General features: G+C 38.2%; 1 protein-coding gene across 2 annotated transcripts in view; it reads right to left on the bottom strand.

The window, feature by feature from the left end:
- ZBBX (zinc finger B-box domain containing) overlaps window positions 1-12450 on the bottom strand; it is a 129064-nt gene that overhangs the window by 94464 nt on the left and 22150 nt on the right. The gene's annotated exons all lie outside the window — the stretch shown is intronic.

Below are 12450 nucleotides of genomic sequence, written 5' to 3'. Positions count from 1 at the left end.
CAACAGGCTAATCCTCCACCTTGCGGCGCCGGCACACCGGGTTCTAGTCCCGGTCGGGGCATCGGATTCTGTCCCGGTTGCCCCTCTTCCAGGCCAGCTCTCTGCTGTGGCCAGGGAGTGCAGTGGAGGATGGCCCAAGTGCTTGGGCCCTGCACCCCATGGGAGACCAGGAGAAGCACCTGGCTCCTGCTATCGGATCAGCGTGGTGCGCTCGCTGCAGCGCGCCGGCCGCGGCAGCCATTGGAGGGTGAACCAACGGCAAAAGGAAGACCTTTCTCTCTGTCTCTCTCTGTCTCACTGTCCACTCTGCCTGTCAAAAAAAAAAAAAAAAAAAAGACTAGAAGTTTCAGGTGAAAGAAATCCACACATAGTTTAGATCTATGTTATCTCAATAGATTCAAAGAGAAAAAAAAAAGTAGTAACATCTCTCATACAGTTGACATTCATGGATTTTCCAGTTGCAAAATTTTACATATAATGCAACTACTGTTTTGCATTAAAAAATAAAAAAACCCTCTAAACTCTTCAGTTCTCTTATTTAATTTGAATTTTTTAGACAAATAGAAACAGAAGTAGAGACAGAGATGTACTAATGAATACCTAAAAAGAAAAAAAAAAATGTATTACAACATAACACAAAAACATCAAGCCCATTGGTTGCAATGATTTTTGGATCTGGTTCAGTCTTTTTTTTTAATTTTTTTATTGTTTTTTTTTAATTTTTTGACAGGCAGAGTGGACAGTAAGAGAGAGAGACAGAGAGAAAGGTCTTCCTTTACCATTGGCAGCCGGCGCACCACGGTGATCTGAAGGCAGGAGCCAGGTGCTTCTCCTGGTCTCCCATGGGGTGCAGGGCCCAAGCACTTGGGCCATCCTCCACTGCACTCCCGGGCCACAGCAGAGAGCTGGCCTGGAAGAGGGGCAACCAGGACAGAATCCAGCGCCCCGACCAGGACTATAACCCAGTGTGCCGGCACTGCAGGTGGAGGATTAGCCTATTGAGCCGCGGCACCGGTCACGGTTCAGTCTTAGAATACTTTACTACAAAATGTTTTTAGCAGGATCAAGTTATATACTAATGTGATTTTTTAAATGTACAAAAGGTCTTCAAAAAGCTAGTGGAAAATGGAATTGACAGTTTATTTATTGCAAAAATATTTTTAAATTCATGCACATTTTTTCCTAATATATACACATTGTCATGAACTTTTTGAAGACCTCTCATCAGGCATGTGTGTGTATGTGTAGTGTGTGTTGCTGTATGTGTGTGTACATGCAATTCTTTTTTTATTCTTTATTTTTCAGAAATCCTGGCATTTAAGAAAACATTCCCTGCTCATATTGGAAATATATTTCCACTTCCCAGTATAGTTTGTTCTGGTTATTTTTATGGAAATTATTTCAGATGCAATCGGTAAACTGGGAAATGATGTCAGTATGACTCTAGAGTTTTATTGATTATCTAGTTTTTCTTTTCCAAAATATTACTGTTTTGAAGCAATGAAAGGCTCCGGTTACAATAGTGTCATATGATTTGAGTGAGACTTCACATAGCCGTAATTTTTCCTTAAGCACTGTTCATTAGGTGGGTGATTTTCCAGAATGGAAAGTTTTTCAATAATCATATATTGCATTAGGACAACAATGCATGTATTTGAAAGAATTATACTTAATTTCTACTAAAAGAAACTTTTTTTACTAAAAGTCATCAAAATATTTGCTCAAGATTTGTTTATCCAAAAAAAACTTTACAGATTGTTTTATATTTGTTCATATATTTATGTTTGTTAATGTATTCATAGCATGAAATACATTATATTATAGTAATATAAGAATCCAGTTACTAACAGTAAGAAATCAGGCTGAACCTCTCTGAGTTGGGAACTACAAAGTAAAGAAGAAATACTAGTTACAACGAGTAGATAGATTTCTTATATTAGTATGGGTTTACAACAGGACACAAAAGTCCTATTCAGTTATCATGCAGTGAAAATATCTTTGCGAATAAAAAGCAATTTACCCATAAAAATAGAAAAATTTGAACTTCCTCGTTCATTAAACAAGGAAGAAAAAGATAAAAATTATCTTCAATTCTTCTACAATATTAAAATATATCCTCAAAGAGAAAACTATTATTTTGCTTTTCTGATGAATTCATCTTTACAGGTACTCAAAGCTAATTTATTCTCTAAAAATGGGCTTTATTATAGCCAGTTACGAATTCTCTATGAAAATTCCATAAAAAGATATCCACAAATGATTTGATCACAAGTTTCATCTACTGTGAGACCAAAAGAAAAAGTTAACCATGTTAGTTGGCACGGCAAAGGACAGGTATTTCCACATAGAAAACTGGAAATTGAGGAGACATTCCCCTTATAAATATGAGAAGAAATAAGAGAAAATAGAATATTTATAGGGTGGAAAGAAATTGCAGTGGGAAACTCATAGCCAAATCATGTCTTTAAATCCTGCTGTATTCATCATATTTCTAAAAACAGATATGATATCTGTATGAGCTGTACAAAAATATCAATGTCATAAAAATACTACTTATCACACTTATTGCAAGCTAAATACAAATCAATGCCTGAAAATGTGAAATTCTCTTAGCTGAAGTTTATTGCTTATTTCAGCACATATAACTCTAAGCAGAACTTAAAAGACACTTAGATTTACTTCTACATAGGTCTGATTTCTGTCAGGTTTTAGTAATCAAAGATGTATGTATTATTATTTATCTTGAAACTTAAAAAGATAGTAAGAATTAGCAAGGACCTGGACACATGCCCTTGATTATAAATGCCATTTATTATTCACTAGATAAAGGTGTCAAACGAAACTAATCTGTATTCAATATTTAGTATTGTCACAAAGTAATGTGAAAATAATAAAATAAAATAAATCTGCCCTGGTTAAAATATTTTAAGATTAAATGTGACAGCATATAAATATAATAACTCAAAAATTAACATTGTCAAAAATGTATACTATCAGTATCCAGAAAAATAACAAGTGACTTAAGTCTAAATAAATTGTGCCTTTCAAATATAATTATAACGCTAAAATACAAGTAATCTTAAAAGTGAACCAAAACAGAAACAAAAAAATAACAGGTAATTCACACCTGCAATCTTGCTATTTGTAGGTTTGATGCCATATAATTATGCACTATATTAATTATCTTAGCAAGTACTCACTATTATTTTCAATGAATATTACATGTATAATGCATCCAGATGAGTTAGCTGCTTTCAGCAATTACTCATATTTGAGCTACATGAGAAACAAGTGATTTTATATGCAATGATTTGAATAACAGGCATAGCACAATAAACTCACTAACAAACAGTAATTAATAATTCATCATATTTGGTTTTGAAGTGTTGTGTTGCTGTTATGTCACACTTGGACTATTTTTAACCCATAATGACCAATGGAAAAAAATGCAACAAATAAAGCTCTATAAAAACTTCCAGAATCCATAACAAAATCAATAAATAACATAGATAACATCTACAAACTATAGGTTCCTCAAACTTCCAGCATTACTGTGATTAAATGTTCAGACATTTGGCTAGACTAATGATATTTAAATTCCCCCCCCCCCCAAAAAAAAAAGATTACATTATCCTCTACTTTGGAGAAGGAGAAAGTCTTTACTTTTAAATATACCTTTGGGGTAGACATTCGGCAAATTGACTAAGTCACAACTTGGGCCATCTGCATCTGAAACTGGGGGAACTGTTTGGAGTACTGACTACTTTGCTTTCCAACCAGCTTCTTGCTAATGTGTACTCTGGGAGGTAGCAGATGATGGCTACCTTGAATCCCTACCACCAAAGTGTGGTGACAAGGATTGAATTCTGAGCTTCTGGCTTCAGCATGGCCCAGCCTTGGCTATTGCAGACATTTCTCTCTCTCTCTCTCTCTCTCTCTCTCTCTCTCTCTCTGCCTCACAAATAAAATGAAAACAAATAAATAAAAATTTTGAAAATATATTTGAGGGGCCGTCGCTGTGGTGCAGTGGGTTAAAGCTCTGGCCTGAAGTGCAGGCATCCCATATGGGCGCTGGTTATAGTTCTGGGTGCTCCTCTTCTGATCCAGCTCTCTGCTATGGCCTGGGAAAACAGTGGAAGATGGCCCAAGTCCTTGGGCCCTGCACCCACGTGGAAGACCTGGAAGAAACTCCTGGCTCCTGGCTTCGGATCTGCGTAGTTCCGGCCGTCTGGGGAGTGAACCAGCGGGTGGAAGACCTCTCTTTCTCTCTCTACCTCTCTCTGTAACTCTGTCTTTCAAATAAATAAAATAAATCTTTAAAAAAAAGAAAATATATTTGCTAAATCTAGCTCTAAAATTTATTTCAGTTTAAAAAAAAATGGTAACAATTTACTTGAGAAGCAGAGAAAAAGTAAGAGTTCCCATCTACTAGTTTATTCCCCAGTGCTTGCAATAGGAGGGGCTTGGCCAGCTGAGCCAAAATTCAACCCAGGACTCCCACTTGGGTGGCAGGAATCCAATCACTTGAGCCACTGTTGCTGTCTTCTAGGGTCCACCTTAACAGGAAGCTGGAGTCAGAAGCAGAGCCAGGAACTGAAATTACGCACTCCAATATTCATCGTGGGAGTCTTAGCCAGCTTCTTGACCAGTAAGCCAAGTACTCATCACTATTCTTGTTGTTCTTTTTAAAAATAACCTTCAAAAATATAATCTACTATAACGCTTTTGGAAGCAATGCTAAGTGTACTACACTGCATTGTTAACTCTTGGCACTATGTTGTACAGAAGATCTCAAGAACTTGTTCATCTTGTTAACTTAAATTTTATACCTGTTGAATAACATTTCCTCATTTTCCCTTACCCCTTCCATTAGTAACCAGTATTCTATTTTCTACTTCAATGAGTTTTGAAATTTAGATAACTACTAAATGAAATCATGCAGTTCTTCTGTGATTTACTTATTTCACTTAGCATGAAATCTTCCAGGTCCATGTTAAGAGTTCTTATCTCACACACACACACACACACACAAACACAAGGGGCACAGGAAACTAAATTCTGAAGGAAGCAGATATATTCATTATCATGATGATATCACAGGTATATACATATATCCATATACTATATTTTTGTAGTTCTGTATATAAATTATACTTCAAAATCATTTAAAAAATAGGACAGCCTAAATAACAAAAGCAACATTTGATTTAATTCTTTAGACTCATTAATAGCACTCTGTTTGCAGGAACAGGACTGAATTTCTACTAATGTTACATCCTAACTAATAAAAGCTAATGTATGGAGCACCTGCTATGAGCAGAATATGTTTTCACTGTTGTAATTTAATCTGGTCCTCACAACAGCCATGCAAGGCTCTGAGCTTGCATATATGAGTGTCATTTTAAAGATTCCCTTAGCCTAAACAGCACAGAAATACCCACTTCTCATTTGGACATTGATTCAGGCCATGTCTGCATTAAATCGTTATACTGCAGTTACCCTCTCTACTGTATCAGTGACTCTATCTGTCACTTATTTCTGCATTGTATTCCCTAAACCATTTTGGTTTTTCCAACACTTCGCTGATTCCTCAAATGGTCTCAACAGCCAGGTCTGGGTCATGCCAAAGCCAGACACCAGGAACTCTACCCAGGTCTCCCCCATGGATGACTGGGATCCAAGCACTTGGGCCATCTTCCACTGACTTCCCAGGAGCCCTAACCAGGAAGCTGGATCAGAAGCCCAGCAGTCAGGTCTTGAACTGGCAATTGTGCTATGGGATACTGGCATCACATGTGGCTGGCAACTCAGTCCACCGTGCCACAATGCCAGCCCTGTGGAAATTTTTTTTTTTTTAGTTGAAACAATTCTACAATTTTTTTTTTTTTTGACAGAGTTAGACAGTGAGAGAAAGAGACAGAGAGAAAGGTCTTCCTTCCGTTGGTTCACACCCAAATGGCCGCCACGGCCGGCGCTGCGCCGATCTGAAGCCAGGAGCTAGATGCTTCCTCCTGGTCTCCCACACGGGTGTAGGCGCCCAAGCACTTGGGCCATCCTCCACTGCACTCCCGGGCCACAGCAGAGAGCTGGACTGGAAGAGGAGCAACCAGGACTAGAACCCAGTGCCCATATGGGATGCCGGCGCCACAGGCAGAGGATTAGCCAATTGAGTCATGGCGCCAGCCCCACAAGTCTTCTACAATTAATTGCGTTGTGGTAAGCATTGTAGAACAGCTGACTGGGCCACCAAGAACCTACATTGTAAGGCCTGGTTTGTACTTCTTTTTTTTTTTTTTAAGGTTTATTTATTTACTTGAAAGTCAGAGCCACACAGAGAGAGGACAGGCAGAGAGAGAGCTCCTCCATCCTGCTGGAGCTGAGCTGATCCGAAGCCAGGAGACATGTGCTTCCTCTGGGTCTCTCACATGAGTGCAGGGGCCCAAGGACTTGGGCCATCCTCCACTGCTTCCCAGGCCATAGCAGAGAGCTGGATCAGAAGAGGAGCATCCAGGACACAAACCGGCGACCATATGGGATGCCAGCACTGCAGGCTGAGGTTTTACCTGCTATGCCACAGAGCCCCCACCCCCCTTTGTGCTTCTGATCCACCTTCCTGCTAAAAAACCTGGGAGGCAGCAAATGATGTCTCTGCCACCCACATGGGAGACCCAGATCAAATTTCTGGCTCTTGGATGCTGCCTGGCCCAGCTCTGGCTGTTGTGGGAATTTGGGAAGTAAACCAGTGGATGCAGGATGTCTCTGAATATCCCTTTCTCCCTGTCACTGTGCCTTTCAAATAAATAAACTTTAAAAAAGAAAAGTAATCATGGTAGTAATGTATATATCTGTGAATATCCCAAAATTCATTTAAATTGTACATTTTAAATGAATTGTACTTATACAAATTGTATCTAAATTGTTATTTTTATTTTTAAAAATCTTGTCGATGACTCCATGACAAGAATTTTTCATATATCTTGTGTGTATCCCATCATTCTATTTTATGAAATTCTGAATAATTGAAAACTTAAATGCAAAGCTCTCCAAGGAGTCTGCCTGAATTAAATAAACTTTCAGTCTCTCAAGACTTTAATCAAAACATTCTTGGTATCGGCCTATTCAGAAAGATAAGGACAGGGATAACTGTTTGGCAGCAGGCAAGCACTGTTAGGAGTCTTGCAGAAGTTCAGACAGAAGTACAGTCCAGATAGGTGAGAGGTATACCTAGCTTAGCAGCTTTATTATCTGGCAGAGGCAATTCTCAGTTCACAGACTCCAGAGCCCACAGTAGATGGGCCAATTACAAAACTCACTGCACTCAATGAGATACAGCTTACTGTATATACCGCACTCCCTGTTTAGATGTAATTTGCAAAGCACAGATCAAGTATGTTGTCTAGGAACATAGTTGACTTTACCACTTTTATCTGTTTCCCAGAGCTAGAAAGTTAACTAAAGGTCATATTCTCACACTTAAGAAGAAAAGCTTTTGTTAACCTTTCACAGAAATGTAAAACATTGTCAGTTCATGTATTTTTTTAATTAACACTTTGGCCTTCAAAAATCTGAGAAAAATTAATTTTGAAATCTAAACTATAGTTTTAAGTTTTGTTAGGGAATTGATTTTATCTCTAGGGACTCATTCATATTTTCATGCATTTAAAACTTAAGTTATATAGGACAGGTACAAGCATTTGGAATTGAACGATGAACAATATAGAAACAGTGCTTCTTACAAGATTTGAAATTTATCAGGAAACAGGAATGAGTAAGTAATCAATAGCAATACAGTTTTGGAAATTCTTCAACAGAGGAAATGTAAAGTGATAATCATACTAGAGGTCAGTGAACACAAACCTGTAGGGTGAGGAATAAGCATTGTTTTCACATTGAAGAAATAGGTTTTAAATGGAAACATTCAATTGCTTATACAGATTTAAATATTTTTCCTAAGTGTATATTAACTAATATTTACAAATATTCAATTTCTATTTTTCTATAATATTCATAAATATTATTTATTTAATAAATAAATATATTATATATTATATATTATATAAATAAATAAATACAAATATTATTTATTTATAAAACCTGAACTTTAAAATCATGTAAAGTAATGACAATTCTCTTGGGGGAATAATTACTCGCCATCCGCATAATTCTCTTTTTAAATCTTTACTTATTTTCATTTTATTCAAGAGACAGAGAGACACAGAGTGAGATCCCTCAACCTCTTGTTCACTCCCCAAATGCCCACATCAGCCAGGACTGGGTCAGGCTGAAGCAAGGATCCTAGATCTCAATTCGGTTCTCCTAAGTTGGGGGGGGGGGGGGCTGGGAGCCAAGTACTGGAGCCATCAGTTGATGCCCCTCAGGGTGTACATCATCAGGAAGCTGGGTCTATCTTATTGGTGACACTAGGAGAAGGAACTGAGCATGCTCGATTCTGTCCCTTCTGGATTCTGTCTTCAAAGCTGCCTGCCCAGAGAGGGAAGCTTTGCAACATAGACATAGAGTAATCTTTTGAGTAGGATCTTCCCTAACAAATGAAATGTCTGCAATGCGGGGCAGGGCAGGGCCAGGGGGTGGGATTTAATTCAAAGAAGTATCAGGAAGTTGAATTTTTCTCAATATCCATGCCATAATCACCAATTTCAATTGTTTAAATAATAAAGTTGATTCATTGATTTCCACCTTCTGATCTAATACCTGTTGCTCAGTTGGTTCTGAATTTGAATAGCTAATAAAGAGAAGTCATGTACTAAACATACATAAATTCTGGTGTACTCTAAAATTAGTCCAGCAATTAAATACAATTTCACTCTCAATCCATACTGTTGTGAATCAGATTTCCTTGGAAGTCAATGTCGTTATTGGTCTGCTTGAGACTTAGCAAAAAGTGTTCTGAGAACACCCAGGGGTAAGTAAATAAGGAGGACCAAGCCAAGAGAAGAAAAGGTAAATTTCAATGTAATTGTCAATCACAGAGGAGCTATCATGGCCCATCCAGGTTGTTCCACATTGAGGTAAGAGGGCTGCTGGAATTTGGATCCTCCGCTAGATTACAAATTGGACACAGGCTAACTCCAGGAAGGGAGTGTAACTTAAGAAACAGCAGCAATCCCCTTTGTGAAAGTGAAATTACTGAGGCAGAGTTTCAATTCTGACGCATCAGCAGGCAACTCTCCATGCAGTAAGGAATGAGAATCTCAGATCTAAAGATGAGGATCTAGGTGGGACAACGTCACACCTACAATATGTATATGTGCAGTGTTTAAGCCTGGTCCTACTAGCATCATCCACATACATGTGATGTTACCCAAAATGGCTAGCTAGGATTTCAAAACACTGGATTATTCTGAAGATTAACAAAACAATCATAGGCTCAACAACAATAAGAATCTTAATTTACTGAGAAAGTTGGGAGGAAATGATTCAAAAAAATGAAGAAAACAGCAAGATGACTGAGGGAAAAAAAGAACATTGGAGGTTAGAAATAAAAAAATGGCAGCTAGTTAAAGGAATGAGTGATTAAAACCAAGACTAGATGGCAGAGAAAGATACAGGAGAAAAATGAAGCACTAACCAGAAGAGCAAATCCCTTAGAGCAAGATGTACAGTTATGGACGACATCAGCCTTTCAAGGCCTCTTTCTAAGTGTTCTAACAGCAGGTGGTCATAAGAATGGACATTAGTCACTAACAGTGAGACCACTCTCACTGTGCTCTGCTTACTAAGATGGGAGGGAGTATGTAACAGGTTTTGAAAATTTTTCCTTCAAAAAAATTTATCCATCTGGGCATTTGTTGATTATTATATATTTAAGGTATATAGCATAAAATTTTGATATACAAATACTACAGTTCTTCAAAAAATTCGTGAGAATGCATACTATGAAAAAAGCAAGCAAAAATAATTCAAGCAGAAACAGAAAGATTCTGCTTGACCTCACTTACATGTGGAATCTGGTGGTGGGGTGGGGGGGAGACATCTTTTTCATTTAAAGTTTTTGTGTAGGGGCTGGTGTTGTGCCATAGTGTGTAAAGCCGATGCCAGTTCAAGTCCCAGCTGCTCTATTTCCCATCCAGCTCCCTTATAATGGACTGGGGAAGCAGCAGATGCTGGGCCAGGTGCTTGGGCCCCTGCACCCACATGAGAGACCTGGAAGCCATTTCAGGAGTGGATCAGTGGACAGAAGATCTCTCTCTGTGTCTCTCCCTCTTTCTCTGGAACCCTTTCAAATAAATAAGTAAATCTTTTTTAAAAAAAAATAAATAAAATAAAATTTTGTTTAACAAATAAATTGAAAGATTTAATTCAGTTATCTGGATGGAAAATGTCTCTCTAAAAGTCTCTCACTCCTTAGCACCTTCAGTAGGTGAAATGATGTTTCATAAGAAAACCTTAACAGGAGTGTGCGTTTAGCTTCCAGGACAGGTAGGCTGCACATGCTTTTTGCTAAGTTTCAACCTCAGGATTCCCCTTCAATAGGAGGCAATGCATGAGCCAGGACTCTGCCACTCAGATCACCAAGTGACAACTTTGGTCTCTGCAGATCTGAGGGCAATACAAAGGAGTAAGATGTTCATGGAAGAGTGTGGTTCTTTCTCATTCTTCAGTCTTAACTTTACATACAGAAAAGAACCCTTGAATTAGAAGGGATCTATCAAGATCCATGGCTCCTCGACATGCTATGAAATTCATTTACACTAACTTGTAGAAGCATTGTCTTCTATAGTTTGAGACTCAGTAGTGACTTAAATAGTTTTACTCTTTATGTCTTACCAACCTTCCCACCCCTAAAATCAAAATTAGAAAATATGATGCTAGCAGAATCTTAAATGTTATCACACACACAAACACACACAGAAATAAAAGGGGGAAAAAAAGAAAATGAAAGTGGCAATGTGATAGAGGTGATATGTAAATGAAGCATCATAAATATGCACAATTAGTTAATTATATATAAAAAATGAAAGAATACTTTAGAGATTGCCAAAAAGGTTTTGCCCAAATTTCATGTAACCTAAAGGAAATTATACACAAGAAATAATAGCATACAAATTTATTATAAAATATATTTACACAATAAATATATTCCTACTTCCTCAATTAATTCTATATTTAGAATTTTATAAGATTCTAGTTTACAGAGATCCTACTCTTCTATGTTAAGATATGGGATATATCTACTTTAATGACAGTAATATGCAACATGAATGGTCAATGTTTAGAAAACACACTCCGAGGGCTGGCATTGTAGCACAGTGTTTTGAGTCCTGGCTACTCCATTTCAGATCCAGCTCCTTGCCAAGGCACAGAGGATGGCCTCTGCCACCCATGTGAGAGACCCCAAGTTGTTTCAGCTTACTTGCTTCACTCCAGCCCAGACCTGGCTGTTGCAGGCAGAGTGGATGAAGGATCTCCCTCTCTGTCTCTCTCTCTGAAACTCTGCCTGTGGTGCCAGCATCCCATGTGGGTGCCTATTCTAGTCCTGGCTGTTCCTCTTCCAGTCTGGCTCTCTGCTGTTGCCTGGGAAGGCCGTGGAAGATGGCCCAAGTCTTTGGGCCCCTGCACCCAAGTGGGAGACCCAGAAGCTCCTGGCTCCTGGCTTCGGATCAGCACAGCTCCAGCTGTTGCGGCCATCTGGGGAATGAACCAACAGATGGAAGACCTTTCTCTCTGTCTCTCCCTCTCACTGTCTGCAACTCTACCTCTCAAATAAATAAATAAATAAATAAATAAAAAGTTTAAGTGAATGTGTTGAACAAACCACTGAATGAAGAAATTCCTAATATGACTTCATAGTGGGATAATTTTACTGTTTACTCTCAAAGTGCAGTCCCTTTTGTTAAATTCTGTATTATTTATATACTAGCAATTCTGTATTTTATTTTCTTTTTAATTTTATTTTTATTGTACTTTAATTTTAATTGTATTTTTATTTTTATTTATTAGAACTGTCTGATTATCACAGCCCAAGGGAAGAAAGTGGCAGGTAGTCTTTTTGTTTTCCCTCCATTATTTCTGCTCTAATCATTGAATGGCCACTCAAAACTGACTTAGGTTAATATGAGTCAGGTCTATTTTCTGTTTTGCAGTTACTGTAACTCAGGTCATCAGGACCTTTGAGAGCTACCAGTGTTTATATTGCTGTCACATATAACAGTGACCAGGAGTCTTTCAAAATACAGATCTGATCACCTCCTGCCCTATGGCTACCAGTCAATATTAAAACCCATAACCCACTCCACAAGGTCTCTGGTTCTCACTTTTATCTCCAGGTCGTAAAGGGCAGGGTCCTGGCATTATGAATCTGCCACTGCCCACCCAGAACAGGCCACCTGCTTTCCTAGAAGGCGCTTGATAAATCTTTGTTGAGCAAATTCCTCCAACATGAATGGAATCTATGATGAATCAATGGATCATTAGATGAAACATGTGTAA

The sequence above is a fragment of the Lepus europaeus genome, chromosome 2, assembly GCF_033115175.1.
Source record: "Lepus europaeus isolate LE1 chromosome 2, mLepTim1.pri, whole genome shotgun sequence".
NCBI classification, from domain to species: Eukaryota; Metazoa; Chordata; class Mammalia; order Lagomorpha; family Leporidae; genus Lepus; species Lepus europaeus.
The sequence above is the reverse complement of the archived record's forward strand: the minus strand, read 5'-3'. Positions and strand labels throughout refer to the sequence as shown.